The following is a 21,220-nucleotide window of genomic DNA, read 5'->3' on the forward strand; positions in this document are numbered from 1 at the left end:
CTGCAGTTATGACGCCAGGGGCGGCGGTCGCGCATCCTGTGATCCGGAGGACAAGAGCCACACACATTGAGTGCGCAGCTCGTATCATTACGGAGCAAGGGCCGCATCTCCGCGATGGCGCATGCGCAGAAACCCCAGGGCACCGCGCCCACCATATTAGGCATGGTACCAAGACCTGGCCATGATACAAGTTATATAAGGGAAATGCCAACCAAGCCATATTGTTAGAGGATATATCTATATGTAGAATGACTTTACATCCAAGGACTCACAATCGCAACCAAATTAATCAAAACATGAAACATGATAATACCAAATATTTATAGAGATAAAAAGACATAATTTACATATATTTTTTATTTTTTTATTTACACACTTTTTTTTAATTAAGTCTCACTTGGATCTTGAAAATCCAGTGGGGCTCATGGTTGTACTATACTTTGCAATGCTCTTGCATTGCAAAGTATAGTACTATCAGGTTTCCTGATAGATGGCAACACTGGACACCTTTGCAAGGCGTCCGGTTGCTCTGGCAACAATTGGGTCGCTGCCATCGCAGCACGGCAGCCCGATGGCAGCTGCCGCGGCATCTAAGGCGTTATAGCAGAGGGTCAGTATACAGCTGACACTTGCTGCTGATGGCGGCTGCTCAGGAACTGAGCCTCCACTATCACATTCAGCAGGACAGCAACAGGGGACACAGATGGGGGCAGGGGGCTCAGATGGGGCAAGGGACACTGGCAGGCACATTTAGAGCTACGGGCCGGCAGGTGCAGAGTAGATAGGGGCACAGATCGGGGAAGAGGACACTTCAGGGGGGCACTGATCAGCTAATGCCTGATTTCAGGCTCTGACCTGCAGAGTGCAGATCAGAGCCTAAAACCAGCATTTTTACACTGCCGCACTCCGATTGGTCAGTCTGCATAGACTAACCAATTGGAGCGATCGCCGACAAGGAACCACTCTGGTCCCTTGCCGGCATTACTGGGCTCTGCACTGTCCATGACAGCAGCAGTGCAGGGGCAGAAGCTTTAATCCAAGTGCTTTGCAGCGCTTGGATTAGAGAGCTGCCGTAACGTTTATATATGTGCTATCTGCACGGGGTATGTTCAGATAGGACGTATATAGCCGTATGGTAGTTGGGAAGGGGTTAAAGATGGCACAATCTACTGCCAGCAAACGACGATTTAGGTGCCTACACAAATGATCCAATTACCCGACGAATTAGCGCTTTACTCGTTCATCATGTAATCGGCAGCACCTTTACACCCCCAGATAAATGCTAACGAGCATTCCTATGGACGCTTGTTATCGATTATCTGGCGGATGCTCATCCTGTGTAAAGAGTCCTTAAGTGAATGCTTAAAAAAAGCTTTATATGCCTTTCTTCCCTGATACTCTTTTTTTTTTGGGCGGGGGGGGGGGGGGGGGGGGGGGAGTGAGTGGAAAACACAGTACACCTTGCACTATAACATTACTGAAAGCTCCTTACAAACTTCACATTTCTAGTTAAGCTTCTCCAAAAATAATTTCTTTGTGAAGTCATTTCTACTTGGAGAGAACATCTGGCTGGATGTTTATTAAAGTCTGTTTCTTGCTCATAGCTGGATGGTGTTAGTAGAATAATTATTTAGACTCAGAGTTTATTCCGTGGATTAACAGCAATCGTGACTTTCATTTAATCTTCTTCTGAGAACACTGCTTCCAGTGTGAGGCGAAGAAAGTTTGTTCTCGCACACCGAATTTCCCCAAACCCTTTGTTTTTCTACTTAATTATCCAAAATGTCATTTATGCTAATTGAAAAAACAAAGGCGTATAAAAAGCTATTTGTTTCACTGCAATAGTTCCAGCAGTTTGACAGTTTTATATTTTTTCTTAAGGATTTATGGCGTAATGGCTGCTGCTAATGACTCGGCTTTCTATATTACCACAGTTTTTCCCAGCACTTTGCTGACCCCTTCAAACCTCAGGAGAACTGCATATTTCTTGCCTGGCAATCATGTTGATTTTATCATTTGTTGTGGTTATATTTCAACTTCAGATGTAATTATGTATAACATAGTATCTGTTTTGAGATAATTAAACATGTGGTTATCTGAAAGAACTCTTCCAAAGATCGTCTTTTGGATGAACACTACACTGTCTTGCAGTATTTGTTGGTCGATGATAAAATAGAGTATTCATATTCTTGACTACATTAGTAAATGAAGGAATTGTAAAAAAAAGTATGACAATGGCCATTTCATAAAAAAAATATGTCGCCTCTGTGTAGTTTATATAACATCCTACAGTATTTCCTCTTGAGCATTTAATCTGTGCCCACTGTCTGCTTCTCTTTAGCCTACTCTTTACATGAGCTGCGTATGAGGAAAACCCTTAGGGTATCTGCACATGGTACGAATAACGCACATTGTTTCCGTGCTGATTCTCGTGCAGAAAAACAGCAGCATATTACAGTACCAGCAAAGTGTATGAGGTTAGATGTACACTTTGCTTTTTTTTTTTTTTAAAACATCTCTTTATTGAAGTGAAAGGAATCATACAATAAGCATATCAGCAGATGACATACATGGTACAAGGCAATACATATGAACTGTACAGACATATATCACAGCGTAATTCCTTACTCACATTTTACAATAAATTTAACCCCACCTCCCCCTCCCCCCTTCCCCTGCCCCCACCCTCCTCCCCCCTCCCAATACCCCCCACCCCAGGAACACTAGTCTGGTCACTGTAAATCACTCTAGAGAAAGGCCATCCCACCCTGAGCCTGGAGATCTCACACATCACATTATGTCCCCAGGTTCCCCAATCTGTTTGCAAGTTGCGCTTCCAGGTACCATTTGGTCAGCTTGAATGGGGCCATCAGTTCTTTGATTTCGCAAAGGGACAAAAACTTCTCAACAAAGCTCCTCCATTTTTTCATGAATTTCCCAACTAGCAATTCTTTATCTTGCTCCACTTCTAGCCTTTCCAAATAGAGGACATCTTTCATAGTCCCAATCACTTCATCCCATGACGGTACTTCCACTCCCAACCAGTGTCTTAATAGAGACTTTTTCACAGACATCAGTAAAAGATGCATCCCTCCCTTGTTAACCACTGAACCCATTTCTTCGTCCTGATTCTTAGGTATATAGTGGAAGATACATTGTTGGGGTGTTAGCCCCACTATCACTCCCCAAACCACTTCTATTGTCGCTACTGCTTGTTGCCACAGCGATTTTAATTTTGGACACTCCCATATAGCATGTAGGAGCCCAGCCCTCGGGAGATCACACTTGGGGCATTCTCGTAAATAATGTGCAGGCGCATCTCGGTAGGAAAAATTGAAAGCATAAGTTGCCCTATGCATAAGTCTCAGTTGCGATTCCCTCCACTGCTCATTATATGTTGCTCGCCACAGACAGTCAAGACCCTCTTTAATTTTTTTCCCAATGTTTTGGTCTGAGAGTTCCCTTTCCCACGGTTTATAGGCCTCTTTTACCAGACCTATCGTCTGGATATTATGGAGCTTTTGGTGTAGATCTGACAGAGACATGGGAGAAACATCTCTGCCCAGCAGAGCTGCAAACCATGCCAACCTATCCGAGTCGCCCAATGAGGTCGCCTGTGCTTTGCAATAGCTTTTAACTTGCTGATAGGGGAGATACTGTGTGTCAGGAAGGTCATACTTCTCTTTCACCTGTTCCCAGGACAGCCACTGGAGACTGTTATGCTGTAACAGGTCACTAAGCCTCATAATATTCTTGTTCTTCCATGCCTGAAATAGACTATTCTCCCTGCCTTGGGGAAATGCTGGTAGCGACCACAATGGTAACCTCGGTGATATATAGTAGGGGAGACCATAAATCTTTCTAATCGCCTTCCACGCCATTATGGTGTCTTTTAGTAGGACCGCCTGCTTAATTGATGTTGGGATGTCTCTTAACTTGGAATGTAACAGGGCTTCTAAGTTTTCCCTACAGGCCAGCTCCTTCTCGAATACAATCGCCGAGTAGTGACCTGTTCCCCACACCCAGTCTCGTATATGCCTAAATAATGATGCCAGGTTATAATGGCGTATATTTGGAAGTTGTAGCCCTCCTTCGTACTTTAGCATCGTCAGTTTAGCATAGGCAATACGGGGCTTTTTAGCTTTTCACAGGAAGCGGTTAAATGCTCTCTGGATCCTCATGACGTCTGTGTGTTTTAGCAATAGCGGAATTGTTTGGAGCGGATAGAGTAGCTTTGGAAAACTCATCATTTTAATTAAATGTGCTCTCCCGCATAAGGACAAGGGTAACTCCTTCCATTTGTCTAATTCCCTTTCTATTTTCAAGAAGAGAGGGGGATAATTAAGTGTGTATATTGAATTCGGGGTACGCCCAATCTTAATGCCCAGGTAAGTCAGAAAATCCTTCCTAATCTCTACCCCTTTTTTTATTTGGCTCCCACAGTGAGGCTTATGACCTAAAAACAGTAACTGGCTCTTATCTACATTGATCCTATATCCCGTCACCTTCCCATAATCAGCCAAAGCTTCTAATATTCTATCTAGTTGCATTTCGGGGGCTCCCAGGTATAACAAAATGTCATCTGCAAAACAACTTATCTTTAACTCTCTGTTACCAATTTTAATCCCTTCAAAGATATCAGATCTCAGTAACCATCTTGCCAGAGGTTCCATTGCCAAATTGAAAAGCAACGGGGATAGGGGGCACCCCTGACGCGTTCCTTTGCTGAGTGTAATAGATTTGGACAAGAAGCCTGGTATATTCACTCTTGCCTGGGGATTGTCATAAAGTGCCTTTCAGTAGTTCCTAAAATGTCCCCTAATATTAAACCTATCTAGCACCATGTCCAGCCATTGCCAGCTAACATTGTCAAACGCCTTTTCGGCATCAATTGCAAGCAACGCTGGACATGGCCCTTTATTCCCCTCCCTTTTTGAGCTTATGGCAGCTAAGACTTTTCGGACGTTAGTTACCGCTGACCTGCCCTTCATGAACCCTACTTGATGAGAGCCAATTAATTCGGGTACACAAATGGCTAGCCTATTAGCCAAGATTTTGGATAGGATCTTGACGTCCTGATTAATTAGGGATATTGGTCTGTACGCACTTGGCTGCGTCAATTCCCTTCCCGGTTTCGGGAGAACCTTGATATAGGCCATCTTGCCCGTATCAGGTAGGCTCCCCCTTCCCATAATGCTATTAAACATCCTGGTCAAAGTCGGGACCAATTCTTGGTGCATTGTTTTGTAAAACTCTGCGGGAAACCCGTCAGGGCCCGGTGCCTTACAATTTGACAGGGATTTTATGGTCGCCTTTACCTCCTCCTCTCGTATCCCGCCGTTTAATGTTTCTACTGCGTCCCTAGGTAATCGTGGTAGATCAACCTGGTCCAAGAGACCCTTTGCTTCCATCGGATCAAAGGAGTCGCTAGAGTACAACCTCTGATAGAATTCACCTAGAATTTCTACTATGTCTTTTGGCTGGGTACATAACTTCCCCAACTTATCCTTAAGAGGATGTAATGTTGGTTGCTTAGCAAAGGGGCGTGTTAAGTTGGCCAGTAAACGCCCGGCTTTATTACCCAGGCGAAAGAACTTTGCCCTCTGATAGTCTCTGACCCACTTTTCCCGTCTCTCCTGACAATAGTCAAAGTTATGTTTAGCTGTCACCCAGAGTAATTTATTAGAGTCAGTGGGATTTTGAAGGAACTCGGTGTATGCTCTCCGAACCTGCACCGTGGCTTCATCAAACTTTTTCCTCTCCTCTCTTTTCTTCCCTATCGTGTATGACATTATTCTGCCTCTCAGTACTGCTTTTGCTGCGTCCCAGAATAGGCCCTGATTAGTCATATGATCAGCATTATCCTGCGCATAATCCCACCACCAACCTTTCAATCTGTCTATAAAATCCTTGTCTTTGGACAAGTTCTGGGGCATCCTCCATGTGTAATCCTGACCTCTGGGAACAGTGTCCAGAAGCTCCATTACCACCGGGGCATGGTCCGAGATCACAAGATCGGGAATGTCAATCAACTGCACCCTGGTCAACAATCTCGGTGATGTTAACAGATAGTCGATCCTGGACCATGACCCCTGTGCACAAGAGTAATGGGTGAATTCCCGATCTTCGGGATGATGGTAGCGCCATGTATCCTGTAACCCTGTATTCTGTAATAATGGGAGTAACGTCTGGTTTTTATTTTGCTTAATGGTAGTCCCAGGGACCTTCCTCTTCCTATCTTCCTGCTCGCTATGAACACGATTAAAATCTCCCCCCACCAATAACATTTGCGCGTCTTCCATCAGGATGTCCCTCTCTAATGCATTGTAAAAACCCGCCTGAGAGTCATTTGGAGCATAAACATTGTACATTACTACTTGACCTACAGGGGAATCCATACATAGACGCATCCATCTCCCCTGATTATCCGTTGACATTGCTAAGATATTATAACGCAGCCGCTTATGCAATAGAATCATTATTCCCGCTTTTTTGCCCTTTGAGGGCGAACCCACTACTTGGCCCACCCATAGCTTCTGCATCCTTACAAAGTCTACTTCTTCCAAATGGGTCTCCTGCAGAAATGCAATATCTATTCTAAGTTTCTTAAGATGGCGCAACACTGCCATACGTTTAGCTGGGGACCGGAGGCCTTTAACATTCCACGTTGCTATTCTCATGGTTGATTCTTAGATTAAAGATCTCTGCAGGAGAAACCAACATGAACAAAAAACCACTGTATCTCCCATGATGACCTCTAGGTAATTTTGCATCAATTTGACCCAGACTAGTGTTATGACTGTTAGATAGGCATGTGATCCTATGTATAGGCAGCCATTTTACCATGTGTCTTCTATGTAAGGTTATAGTACATGTTATCTTATACTTAATACTTATACATGCTATTTGTATTCTTGTAGTTTTACCAATCAATCAATCGTATATAATCAATCAATCACATATGTGCGACCTGTTGACTAATAAACAATTTAGACTACAAAGAACAGTTCTCTTAGGCTACTTTCACACCTGCGTTCGGTTCCGTTTGGCTCTGCATCGTCAGGCGGACACCAAAACGCTGCAAGCAGCTTTTTGGTGTCCACCTCAAAAGGGGAACGGAGACCAAATGCAGTCAAACTGATGCATTCTGAACGGATCCTTATTTATTCAGAATGCATTGGGGCTGAACTGATCCATTTTGGGCCGCTTGTGAGAGCCATGAAACAGATCTCACAAGCAGACCCAGAAAAGCCAGTGTGAAAGTAGCCTTATTTAAAAGACAGGAATGGTTTAAAGGGACTCTGTCACCACTTTCTAACCCCCCCTTTTAAAAGTATTGTTCTCTCCATGGCGCCCTTGTGATTACAAAGGTGTTGTTATAACATAAATTCGCCGTCTCGTTTTGATAAAAATACCTTTTATCTAACCTGTCAATCTTGTGGATAAGGTGCCCAGGGCGTTTCTGAAGGTCTGAAGCTGCCGCCCACCGCCGCCACCGCCGTTGGTGCCCAGCTCCTCCCCTGAATGTAAAGAAATCCGCCTCCGGCTCTCGCTCAGTGCCCCCTCCTCCTTTTCAAAGATCCCGCGCGTGCGCACAGGCCTGTGCCTGATGCGCCCGTGCGGACATTTAGAATCAGCCTCATTGAGCGAAGTGCGCATGCGCGCACTTCGCTTAACCTCCTCATAAGACGAGCACTGCAGCCAGCCACTCAGAGCCTGCCAAGCGCTGTATGGAGCCGCAGGCTCTGAGTGGCTGGCTGCAGTGCTCGTCTTATGAGGAGGTTGAGCGAAGTGCGCGCATGCGCACTTCGCTCAATGAGGCTGATTCTAAATGTCCGCACGGGCACATCAGGCACAGGCCTGTGCGCACGCGCGGGATCTTTGAAAAGGAGGAGGGGGCACTGAGCGAGAGCCGGAGGCGGATTTCTTTACATTCAGGCGGCGCTGAAAGGATCAGGGGAGGAGCTGGGCACCAACGGCGGCGGCGGGCGGCAGCTTCAGACCTTCAGAAACGCCCTGGGCACCTTATCCACAAGATTGACAGGTTAGATAAAAGGTATTTTTATCAAAACGAGACGGCGAATTTATGTTATAACAACACCTTTGTAATCACAAGGGCGCCATGGAGAGAACAATACTTTTAAAAGGGGGGGTTAGAAAGTGGTGACAGAGTCCCTTTAAGCTTAATGTCAGACTGCACACTGTGTGAACGTGTATGAAGACAGAATACACAGCCATTAATGTCTAAACCGCAACAAAAGTGAGTACACCCCTAAGTGAAAGTGGCCAAATTGTGCCAAATTAGCAATTTTCCCTCAACGTGTCATGTGACTCATTAGTGTTACAAGGTCTCAGGTGTGAATGGGGAGCAGGTAGGGTTGTTACGATACCAAAATTTTGATTCAATTTCGATATATTTAAAAATAAAACACCAAAAAGCGTTCACCGCATAGGAATCATTTTTTTCATATTTCAATAGTTCGGGCGTGGCCATATGTAATATGTTTATTTTTTATTGTTTGTAAATTTTATATGTACAATTGGGAAAGGGGCGATTTAAACTTTTAGTATTTTGGTGTTTTTTTTTTTTACTTTTTTTTTTTTTACTTTTTATTTACTATTATTCCCCCTAGGGGCTAGAACCCTTGTCCTATTCACCCTAATAGAGCTCTATTAGGGTGAGTAGGACTTCACACTCTCCCTGCTGCCCTGTGCTTTGTGCACACAGCAGCAGGGAGCTTACCATGGCAGCCAAGGTTTCAGAAACGTCCTGGCTGCCATGGTAACCGATCGTAGCCCCGCGTTTACACTACTGGGGCTCCAATCGGAACTGCCACTGCCACCAATGAAGAGGAGGGGAGGGGACCCTGAGGCCACTGCCACCAATGAATATAACAATGGGGGGGTACGGCTGTGGCCACTGCGCCACCAATGAAACTAATATTGGGAGGGCGCACTGCGCCACCCATGGCTATAATTCATAATACTGGGGGGTGCACTGCGCCACCAATGAATGTAATTAATACATTAATTCAAGTATAGGAGGCAGTGGATTCCGGCACATACCTGGCCTCAATAACAGTGCACCTGTGGGGTTAATTGCCTCGGTTCGGCGGATCGCATGTCCTGTTATTGAGGCCGGGTGCCGGATATGTGATAACGCTGCCGGCACCCGCTGCCTACATTTGAATTTATTTGTTTTACATTCATTGTTTGGCGCAGTGGCCACAGCCCCTCCCCTCCTCATCCCTGCTATCTCCCAATTGGTGGCAGTGGCAGCCACGTCACAGTGGGGAGGGAGTGAGGGACTCCCTCCTTCTCCACTGTGCTAGTGAAGAGAACATAGCGCGCGCTGAGAACGGCTTGTGCCATGTTCTTTAACTGATACTAGGCTGCGCAGTAAGACCCAGTATTGTATTAATCCGGGTCTGAAAGTATCGATTTGGTATCGATATTTTGATACCCGGCGCAACCCTAGGAGCAGGTGTGATAAATTTTGTGTTATTGCTCTCACACTCATACTGGTCACTGGAAGTTCAACATGGCACTCCATGGCAAAGAACTCTCTGAGGATCTGAACAAAACAATTGTTGCTCAAACGGAAAGTGGAGGAGCGCAAAGTCTCTAATATCCTCCAGCTCTGTGATGTCATCATGGAGGAGTGGAAGAGGATTCCAGTGGCAACCTGTGAAGCTCTAGCGAACTCCATGCCCAAGAGAGTTAAGGCAGTGTTGGAAAATAATGGTGGCCGCACAAAATATTGACACAGAGCACAATTTGGCCATTTTTACTTAGGGGTGTACTCACTTTTGTTGCCAGCGGTTTAGACATTAATGGCTGTGTTGAGTTATTTTGAGGGCCCACCACATTTACACTGTTATACAAGCTGTACACTGACTACTTTACATTGTATAAAAGTGTCAGATCTTCAGTGTTGTCCCATGAAAAGATATAATAAAATATTTACAAAAATGTGAGGGGTGTACTCACTTTTGGGAGATACTGTATATTGACTCAATGATCAAACAGTGATCAAATACTGACTGTGTGAAAGCAGCCTTACGTGGAGCTAATGTTATTAATATGGGGTCCTATTCTCTTCACATTCCACATATCTAAATATATGCCATAGTTCCTGAAGATTCTGTTATGGCTCCAATTTCAAAATAGAGGTGATTCAAACCTATAAAAAATGCATGCATTTCTTTGCTACATCCATATTATGTCTGTTTGATGCGTATTTGAATCTGGAATGTAAGCAAAAAAAAGTAATTACAGACATAAATGTAAATGAAAAACATGATGCCATAAGCCATAATATGGAATCAATGTCTACATCAATAAGTAGCCATACACAGACCAAAATATCCATATTTTGTTTTTGTACTGATACAGTCCTATTGTGGTGAGATATTGCTTCATTTCTGAAAACTACAAGTTCTGTAGGAACAGGGGAAGAAAACACTGGCTATACTGGCTCTTGCATTATCATTAGGCTTTAGCAAATCAAGCTTCCGATCAGAGATACGAAGTCAATTCGTTCAAACACTTTGGTTTTAATGCTCTAACCAGGGCCGGACTGGCCTACTGGGCTACCGGGAAAATTCCCGGTAGGCCGGCAGCCCTGACTGCCGCTGCGGCCGCCGGCCGGTGACAGCTGAGACTGAGAGGCTCCTTGGCCGCCTTCCGCCTTGGCCGGTCTGCCGCAGACCCGCACGGGTGGGCGGCCGCCGGCCTGATCATCAGTGATATATCAATTCACAGAGACTCCCTAGTCTGATCTAGCAGAGGCAGGCAGGCTGAGGAGGTCAGCCTCGGGGCAGGCGCAGCACAGGCAGCACAGGTCAGGACAGGACCGCAGTGCGCCGCACAGTGTGTGATCTATGACGTGACGTCACCCGTCATCAGCGCTCCCTGCTGGCTGCTGCGGCCTACGTGACGTGAGTGAGTCACTGTCTGGTCTGGCCTGTCTGGCACGCACTGGCTGGCATGATAATATGATTACATTACCTATATCAGTTAGTTATGTTATCAGTCTCAGACACAATACATAATGATACCGTAATTAGTATTATCTTTAGTTCAGGCGGGGCCGGCGCTTCATCTGGGGCCTGGGGAGGTGCTTCACAGTACTTCAGCACAATATACTCCATCAGGCCTGGCGCAAGCAGGTCAGACACAGACAGTCACTAACGTCATCAGGTCAGAGAGAGACTGTCACTAGTCTGAGACTGACTGCTGTCTGTTAGTGGAAGTGCCCAGTACTCACTGCCAACTAAAGTGCCAGTGCCATAATCGATTGGGCCTTGGCCACATTGCCCAGGCAGCCATCCGTGTGGACGGGAGGTGTGTGGTGCTGGTGCAGGCTGCACCCCAAGAAAGCACCAGAGAGAGGCAGCTCAGGCAGGCCGCAGGCCTCAGCTCAGGGTCTGCCACAGCCAGGCTGGGAAGCCACTGCCACCTGCCAGTAAAGTAGTGTGGAGCTGGAGCCGGAGGTCTGGAGGAGAAATCAGAGAAAAAAATAAAAACTCATAAGGTAAGTGGCCGTGGGGGAATGATGAATGATATTGATAGTACGACCCTAATTAAAGGGGTACTGTGATTCTTTTATATGTGCAGCCCACTCGGGGGGGGGGGGGGGGTTAATAAAAAAATAAATAAGGGTTATCAAGTTTTTAAAAACGTACGTATTCCCTTTCCACAGGATAGGGGATAATAAGTATTTGATCATAGGGGGTGGACATCCAGAATGGGGCCCAGCTCACCCTGCCCCCATCTTCCAAGTTGCATTTGTCTTGGCAGTGACGGTCGCTAAGCAAATCGCCGGCTATAGCTGAACAGCGCTGAGTGGTCCACCACTGTCTGCCAAGACAAATACGGCCCCATTCTGGAGATCGCTGGGGGAGTCCCTCCAATCTTGTGGATAGGGGATACATTTTTAATTACTGGATAACTCCTTTAAAGTCATACAAGTCTGTCATACTCTATTTATTAAAATTTCCCTCCTTTTGTCCCACCATATAGTACAGTCTCTCCCTCTGTGCCCCCATATAGTACAGGCCCCCCTCTATGCCACCAAATAGTAAAGACCCCCCCCCCTCTATTCTGCGATGACGCGATGCTGTGGGGCTGGTATGCAACTTTTTCCAGGGCTGGTTTTTCTCCCCAGTCCGGCCCTGGCTCTAACCTGTCTCCGTACAGCATTGCCAATGTGTAGGCAAACTTTGTTGCACCCAAAGTTGCGCAAGACTTCGGTGAATTAATTCGGTATCCATTTCTGCTTCTTTAAAAACATTGAACATTAGGAATCCAAAGTCGGGTTTGGTACCAAGGTACCAGCCGCTACTAAACACGACTTTGGATTCCTAATTTTAAATGTTTTTAAAAATGCAGAAATGAATACCGAATGAATTCACCAAATTCTTGCGTGACTTCGGATGAAATGACGTTTGCCTACAAGTAGGCAATACATATCAATGCGGTACAGAGACAGCATTAAAATCTAACTGGATGATCCGAAGCTCGATTCGCTCAACACTAATTATTATATTAGGGAGCTATGTTCATTCTCTATGACACCCACCAGAACTTTGAAGTGTACTGTGGTGTCTGGCACCATGATGTTAGCTTATGAGCTACTATATTCTCTCAGTCGCAAGGTGGAACCACCATGGATTTGCCTTGTTTATCCAGCACATCCTACATAATTCTCAGCTGGATCTCATTTATTTGGAGGCCAAGTCAACACTCTGAACTCATGTTTCTCAAACCGTTCCAGAGTGATTTGTACAGTGTGGCATGGCGCATTAACCTGCCCAAGAGGCCAGTGCCATTAGCGAACACTGGTGCAATAAAGGGGCACATTCTGTCTGGAACAATGCTTACGTAGGTGATACATGTGGGTAATAGTGCAACAATGCTTAGGATGGACCATAAAGCCTAGTCTTTGCTTCCCATGCAAGCTTTGGAACCCACAATCCTTTCACTGGTTCACCGGTTGTCCTCCTTTAACTACTTTTCACAGATACTAAACAGTCCAAAACATAAGCCTGTCAGAAAATAAACAGCACAAACCTAGAACATCTCCCAAAGATCTGCCATTCTGGAAATGCTCTAACCCAACCAGCCATCACAATTTGGCCTCTTACTCCGCTGAGGCTAGTTTCAGACTAGTGCTAGTCATCCGGCAGGGTACAGCCTAATGGATCTCTCTGCATTCATGAAAGTCTCCATCCAGCCCAATTAACTATAATGGGGACCAGCAGAGATCCGGCTGCAACACAGCAAATATGCCGCGAATCAGCTGTAAGAAAACCGCTGTTTTCTTGAATATGAGAAAATTACCAGAAGAAAACACCAAACCTACAGTATGCTTTGGACTCAAGCCACCAAAAGGCTACAGACCATTGCACTTTAGACTTCAAATTAACATCTGGCCACACAAGAAAATCCAAAACAAAACTAAAAATACCATGAAAAACTATAAAAACATCGCAGAAAATAGCTATGTATGAAACCGAACTAAAAATTATTAGATTAAAGAAAAGTAGCCTAGCAAGTGTAGCTGGGTTTACAAGTTGTGTATGGATTACCTTTGCTTTTGTTACTACATGAAAAGTATCATAGGAGACGTCATGACATCAATAGTTTTCATGGCTCTTTTTTTATAACAAAGGTGGCTGCTAAAATATGCCCTAAAAAAATTTAACCAAAGTTTAAAAAAGTTACCTCTTGCAATATTTTCATAGCTATAAAGCCATACCCTAAGTTCAAGAATAATCACTTGAAGTCCTCAGCAGAAGCAATAAATATCATTCCTACTAGGACACTTCCTCTAGGTGGAGCAGTTACATCTCTAATAGCATCACATATGTGTGTCCTTATGACTTGGCTATATTACTGTGTATTTTGTTAGCTTTGAACCTTGTGTCTGTAAACAGCCAAATAGAACAGTGTTCCTCAATGCCCCCAACCTATGTCTCCTACTTACATAAATTACCCACCGACTTATTATCAAATTTATCGTTCAATGTGCTATTCAATCAAAGCTTAAAATCATTTCTACTTTGCTGGTACTGTATGTAAACCCTGGCTTTGTTGCCACAGATTTCTGTGCATCAAATCTACAGAGTCTATGTCCTATGTGACAAGACCTACCCTAATATTTCCATGTAGCCAAAGAATCAGTACCTCTGGGGGGGCTCCAGGCACCCCAGTTTGACGCTAGATCTCATTACCTGGAAGCAAACAATGACAATCTGGTCATGCCAGAATTTAGGAGCATATCTTTGCATTACACCAAAATGGCAAAAAGATTAGGGGTATACTGTAATAACGCCTAGCAGTAAGGATAAAGGACCTAAAATAAAATAGCTTATAGTGAACCAGAATTCAAGTGAAAGGTTCACTCCAAGTACGCATAATAACATTTCCTGTGTGTATATATTCAGGAACAGGATCAACCGTTTTATACAATCTTCACTCATAGTTTCCCAGGAATGTCACTGATGATTGTATTCTAGCTTTTATTCTTGGTAAGTTCCGATGTGGGTGTCTTTCACTAGATCATTAATCAAAGGCTTAATAACAGTCTATGGAAACTGTAAATTGTAGAACAGCTTAATCTTTGCTCCAACATAGCTGTTAAACTATAACCAAGTTCTTCTAAGGATGTGTTTATCTATTATGGACAGTTAGGGCTCAGCATATGACAAAGCTGTGTGTGCTGGCCTTCTACAGTGATGCTTAGGGTCTACATTGGTATTTCAGACCCATAGGCTTTAGGTGATATTGCATGACACAATACCTCAGGAAGACACTTTGTTCTGTTCTTAGGCTACTTTCACACTTGCGGCAGATTGATCCGGCAAAACGTATGCCAACTGATGGCATTTGTAAGACTTATCAGGATCCTGATCGGTCAGAAAAATGCATTGAAATACCGGATCCGTCTTTCCGGTGTCATCCGGCAAAACGGATCCGGCATAAATTTTTTTCACCCTTTTTTTGGTCTGCACATGTGCAGACCAGAAGGACGGATCCGGCATTCCGGTATTTTGAATGACGGTTCCGGCACTAATACATTCCTATGGATAAAATGCCGAATCCGGCATTCAGGCAAGCCTTCAGTTTTTTGGGCAGGAGATAAAACCGTAGCATGCTGCGGTTTTATCTTTTGGCTGATCAGTCAAAATGACTGAACTGAAGACACCCTGATGCATCCTGAACGGATTACTCTCTATTCAGAATGCATGGGGATATGCCTGATCAGTTCTTTTCCGGTATAGAGCCCGTTTGATGGAACTCAGTGCCGGAAAATAAAAACGCTAGTGTGAAAGTACCCTAAAAGCAGAGTCAGCATATTATGGAAGAAGATAAAATGATTTTTTATCACATTTACCAAAACTGAGTTAACAGAAAAACTGGCCTTGTTGGCCATAAGAACCAACTGGAGCTAAGTTTTTATATCTTAAAGGGACACTGACAGGCCCAATAAGCATATTTAGCTACATATATGACTGCACAGGTCTTCTAAAGTGTATTAAAAACATATAAGCATGGGCGTCCGCAGGGGGGGGCAAGGGGGGGCAAGTGCCCCCCCCCCGGCGCCGCAACTAACCCAGTACTATTAAGTAAGAAAGTTACTACTAATTAGTTGCGGGCAGGGGCGTAGCGTGGGGGGGACCGTTGCCCCGGGCGCCAAACTGCAGGGGGGCGCTCCGGCGCCGGCTGAAAAGTTTTTATATTGTGCGTTTTTTTCAGGATGCGCAACGGCCGGCCAGAGTCTGAGGCAGAGAGCTGTTTAGTGCGTGCGCCCACCCGGCCCTGATGATTCATTTGTGCGGTCGTCGCGGCGGGCGGACTACTGTGTTGGTTAGTTAACTGTTAACAACTAGACAGTCTGACTAATTAACATACGATACATGGTTGGCGCCGCCTCCTGCTCCTAGTGGCAATCATTAGGCTGGCCGCTGGCCTGGCTTCCGGCCGGCTCCGCCCACTTTCCAGGCGGGAAACACAGAGCCAGCAGAAGATTGCCAGGAGCAGGAGGCGGCGCCGCGGCAGAAGACAGACTGAGTCCACTAGTCAGTGTGCACTGTGTCACTTCAGACTCCAGTCCAGACAGAGAACTGTTGAGTCAGAGACTGACCAGGCCCTGAGTCTGAGTGAGCCCTGAGCCAGTGAGCCGCCCTAGAAGAGTCCAGAGTGACAGAGTCCAGTCCAGACTGTCCTGAGACTACTACAGAGCAGAGGTAGAAAGGGAGTTAGTGGCACTAGTAGTGTAGTGATTAAGTTGGGTGGCCATGTCAGATGTCACAATGATGACCTCCCTCCCTGTCCCTGAGTCTGTGTGTGGGGGGATGGTGGCTCAGCTGGTGGGTTTACAGTGTGCACCACTGTCTGAGCCAGGCTGAGCAGCATGCAATAATAATGGTAATAAATCAATGAGTGAAGTGCCAGATCTCTGCCAGGCCAAATAGGTGGCGTGGCAGTCTGGCATTCATGGTTCTGATGTGGCAGCTTATAGGTATACATTGGGGCCATAATATATAATAATTATATAAGGGGGCCATCATTAATTATACATAGGGGCCATTATATATTATAATTATACAGAGAGGCTATTAATAATGGGCCCTCTGTATAATTCTAATACAGTGGGAAGCGAAAGTTTGGGCAACCTTGTTAATCGCCATGATTTTCCTGTATAAATCGTTGATTGTTACGATAAAAAAATGTCAGTTAAATATATCATATAGGAGACACACACAGTGATATTTGAGAAGTGAAATGAAGTTTATTGGATTTACAGAAAGTGTTCTATAATTGTTTAAACAAAATTAGGCAGGTGCATAAATTTGGGCACCACAAAAAAGAAATGAAATCAATATTTAGTAGATCCTCCTTTTGCAGAAATGACAGCCTCTAAACGCTTCCTGTAGGTTCCAATGAGAGTCTGGATTCTGGTTAAAGGTATTTTGGACCATTCCTCTTTACAAAACATCTTTAGTTCATTCAGGTTTGATGGCTTCCGAGCATGGACAGCTCTCTTTAAGACACACCACAGATTTTCAATTATATTCAGGTCTGGGGACTGAGATGGCCATTCCAGAACTTGTACTTGTTCCTCTGCATAAATGCCTTAGTGGATTTTGAGCAGTGTTTAGGGTCGTTGTCTTGTTGAAAGATCCAGCCCCGACGCAGCTTCAGCTTTGTCACTGATTCCTGGACATTGGTCTCCAGAATCTGCTGATACTGAGTGGAATCCATGCTTCCCTCAACTTTGACAAGATTCCCAGTCCCTGCACTGGCCACACAGACCCACAGCATGATGGAACCACCACCATATTTTACTGTAGGTAGCAGGTGTTTTTCTTCGAATGCTGTGTTCTTTTTCTACCATGCATAACGCCCCTTGTTATGGCCAAATAACTCAATTTTAGTTTCATCAGTCCACAGCATCTTATTCCAAAATGAAGCTGGCTTGTCCAAATGTGCTTTAGCCCACCTCAAACGGCACTTTTTGTGCTGTGGGCGGAGAAAGGGCTTCCTCTGCATCACTCTCGCATACAGAATGTCCTTGTGTAAAGTGCGCCGAATGGTTGAACGATGCACAGTGACTCCATCTGCAGCAAGATGATGTTGTAGGTCTTTGGTGGTGGTCTGTGGGTTGACTCTGACTGTTCTCACCATTCGTCGCTTCTGTCTATCCGAGATTTTTCTTGGTCTGCCACTTCGAGCCTTAACTTGAACTGAGCCTGTGGTCTTCCATTTCCTCAATATGTTCCTAACTGTGGAAACAGACAGCTGAAATCTCTGAGACAGCTTTCTGTATCCTTCCCCTAAACCATGATGGTGAACAATCTTTGTCTTCAGGTCATTTGAGAGTTGTTTTGAGACCCCCATGTTGCTACTCTTCAGAGAAAATTAAAAGAGGAGGGAAACTTACAATTGACCCCCTTAAATACTCTTTCTCATAATTGGATTCACCTGTGTATGTAGGTCAGGGGTCACTGAGCTTACCAAGCCAATTTGAGTTCCAATATTTAGGTTCTAAAGGTTTTGGAATCAATAAAATGACAACAGTGCCCAAATTTATGCACCTGCCTAATTGTGTTTAAACAATTATAGCACACTTTCTGTAAATCCAATAAACTTAATTTCACTTCTCAAATATCACTGTGTGTGTCTCCTATATGATATATTTAACTGAAATTTTTTATCGTAACAACCAACGATTTATACAGGAAAATCATGACGATTAACAAGGTTGCCCAAACTTTCGCATCCCACTGTATATAATGGCCCCCTGTATAATTATTACCGTAAATATTATGGCCCCACTGTATAACTATAATTTATAGTTATACTGTGGGGCCATAATATATAATAATTATACAAGGGGCCGTTATATATTATACAGAGGGGCCATTATATATAATAATTATACAGAGGGGCCATTATACAGTATATTAGAATTATACAGAGGGCCCATTATCAATAGCCTCTCTGTATAATTATAATATATAATGGCCCCTATGTATAATATATAATGGCCCCTTGTATAATTATTATATATAATGGCCCCTCTGTATAATATATAATGGCACCTTTGTATAATTATTATATATTATGGTCCCTCTGTATAACTATAATATATAATGCCCCCCTTGTATATTATATATAGTGACCCCTCTGTAATATTAGGATATATAATGGCCCCCTCTGTATTATTATTATATATAAAATGGCCCCTCTGTATAATTATTATATATAATGACCCCTCTGTAATATTAGGATATATAATGGACCCTCTGTATAATTACTATATATAATGACCCCCCCTGTATTATTATAATATATAATGGCCCCCTCCGTATTATTAGGATATATAATGGCCCATTATATATCCTAATATTACAGAGGGGCCATTATATATTATACTGAGGGGGCCATTATATATAATAATAACTAATAATAATAAAACTCTGCAGAGATGAGACGCGGCTGAAAGAAGGTGTCATGGCGGTCTTATCTCCGAATGAAGACGCTGAGGAAAGTCTACATCACAGGAGACGTCACTGGATGGATGAGGTATGTGGTGCTGTATTCTCCTGTATATTTTGTAGTGATGTATGTAATGTCCAAACACATATTTGTTTCACGGTAGGGTTGGGGGGTGGATTGAGAATTTGGCCCACCCTGCCGCATCCTGGCCCCAGAGTTCAGGTCACACTGTGTGTGTGTTCTGAATTCTGGGGCCTTATACCCATCTACTAAATCATCTGTACTTAGAGAGTTACCACCATGTTATCTGTGGTGTTACATAGGACTACTACATTATCTGTAAAAGGGGCGTGTCCACAGGTTGGGAGGGGGGGGAGAGGGCGCAATAAATGGCTTGCCCCGGGTGCTGGCAACCCACGCTACGCCACTGGTTGCGGGGTGCGGGCGGCCGCCGGCCAGCTAACAACAGCTGGCAGCACACTGACTGAGCGCACGCCTGGCCTGAAAGAGTGAGCCGCTCTGAGCTCCGCTGCCTGGCCTGCCTGTCTAGACTCTAGACTCAGACAGTGGCTGCTGGAGCAGCTGCCGCACAGCACAGGCACTGAACGTGATGTTGCCAGTGAGCTCCGCCCCCAGAAGAGAGCCTGCCTGTCACTGACCCTGAGCCAAGTTCAGTAACGGCTCCAACAAGTTCCAAGTGAAGAAGTTTCCTATTCCAACTGTCCAACAGTCACAGAAGTAGTAAGTTAACATTATTACAGCCTTTATATTGTACAAAGAAAAAGAAAGATAAATCAGATTCACAACATAAGTACATGATAACAACAAGTGGATGGATGATGGATCATGATGACATGGTGGATGATGGCAGTGTCAGCAGCACATCTCCTTCCCCCCCCCAGGCACATTTCTCCCACTCCATCTCATGGGCCAGACCAGTGGCAGACATGGGATCCATGATGGATCCCATGTCTGCCACTGGTCTGGCCCATGTGATGGAGTGTGGGAGAAATGTGCCTGGGGGGGGGAAGGAGATGTGCTGCTGACACTGGCCAATGGAGGGGCCCGAGCCTGAGGGGGAGAAATGTGCCTTGGAGGGGGGGGGGGGGGGGGTGGGGGTTTGTGGAGGGTCACGGGTGGGAAGTGTGCTGCCATGATGGAGAGGGGGAGAAATAATGTGACGTGACATGGAGGGGGAGAAATGTGACATTAAGGCCGGGGCCCGGGGGGGCATCATTGGGGGCACTTTTTACTGGCACATTATTAGGTTGCACTATGGGGTCACTTCTTACTGGCACATTATTGGGGGGCACTATGGGGGCACTTCTTGCCAACACATTATTGGTGGGCACTATAGGGGCATCTACTGAGGGCGAAGCTACAAAGAAGTGGTATGTTATATGGAGGGCTCTGTACAGTAGTATTTTATACTGGGACACATTATGGTGGGTACTATGGGGAAGGGGGAGAGGAATACTATGGGGGCACTAAGAAGGGGTATTTTATGCTTGCAAATTATGGGGGACACTGAGGGGCATCTACTGGGGCACTATATATGGGGCATTTTATACTGGTACATTATGGGGGCACTAGGAGGAAGGGGGGAGAGGAGCACTATGCAGCATTTACTGGGGGCACTATATAGGGGTATTTTATACTGGTACATTATGGGGGCACTATGGGGACATTAGCTCAACTGGGGGCATTACAAGGGGGTATTTTTTGCACATTATAAGGAGAATTATTTCTACTGGGGGGTATTATGGTGGGCTTTATTACTCCCCCATGGTATGACCCCCTAGTAGCAGCACCAACCTCCCCCTGCTCTGCTATCCCTCTGCCCCTTCTCCAAATCCTTATTATGAAATCGTTCTCATTAGGATAAAACCCATCAGCTCCGCCGAGCCCCCGGCCAAGTGTGGAAGTGGCGTCCGAGATCCCCAAGGGCCAAGCCAAGTAACTGTAAGTGTTCATGTAAAATATATTTATGTTATACACATACAACATCCACTGTGCTCCACAATATACAGTTCTGTATGAACGTCCACAAATTAAATCTCCAGACTGATTGATGAACCAGATGTGTGGGCCAGCCACGAATAAACCTATTATTGTTTTTATTGATGAGAGTACTCCCTGAGTGTTAGGTGTGGGGTGACCAGGCGGTATATGAAGGGGCAATACTGGTATTATATGGACAGCAGATATGGCA

Source organism: Bufo bufo, chromosome 4 (genome assembly GCF_905171765.1).
Source record: "Bufo bufo chromosome 4, aBufBuf1.1, whole genome shotgun sequence".
NCBI lineage: Eukaryota > Metazoa > Chordata > Amphibia > Anura > Bufonidae > Bufo > Bufo bufo.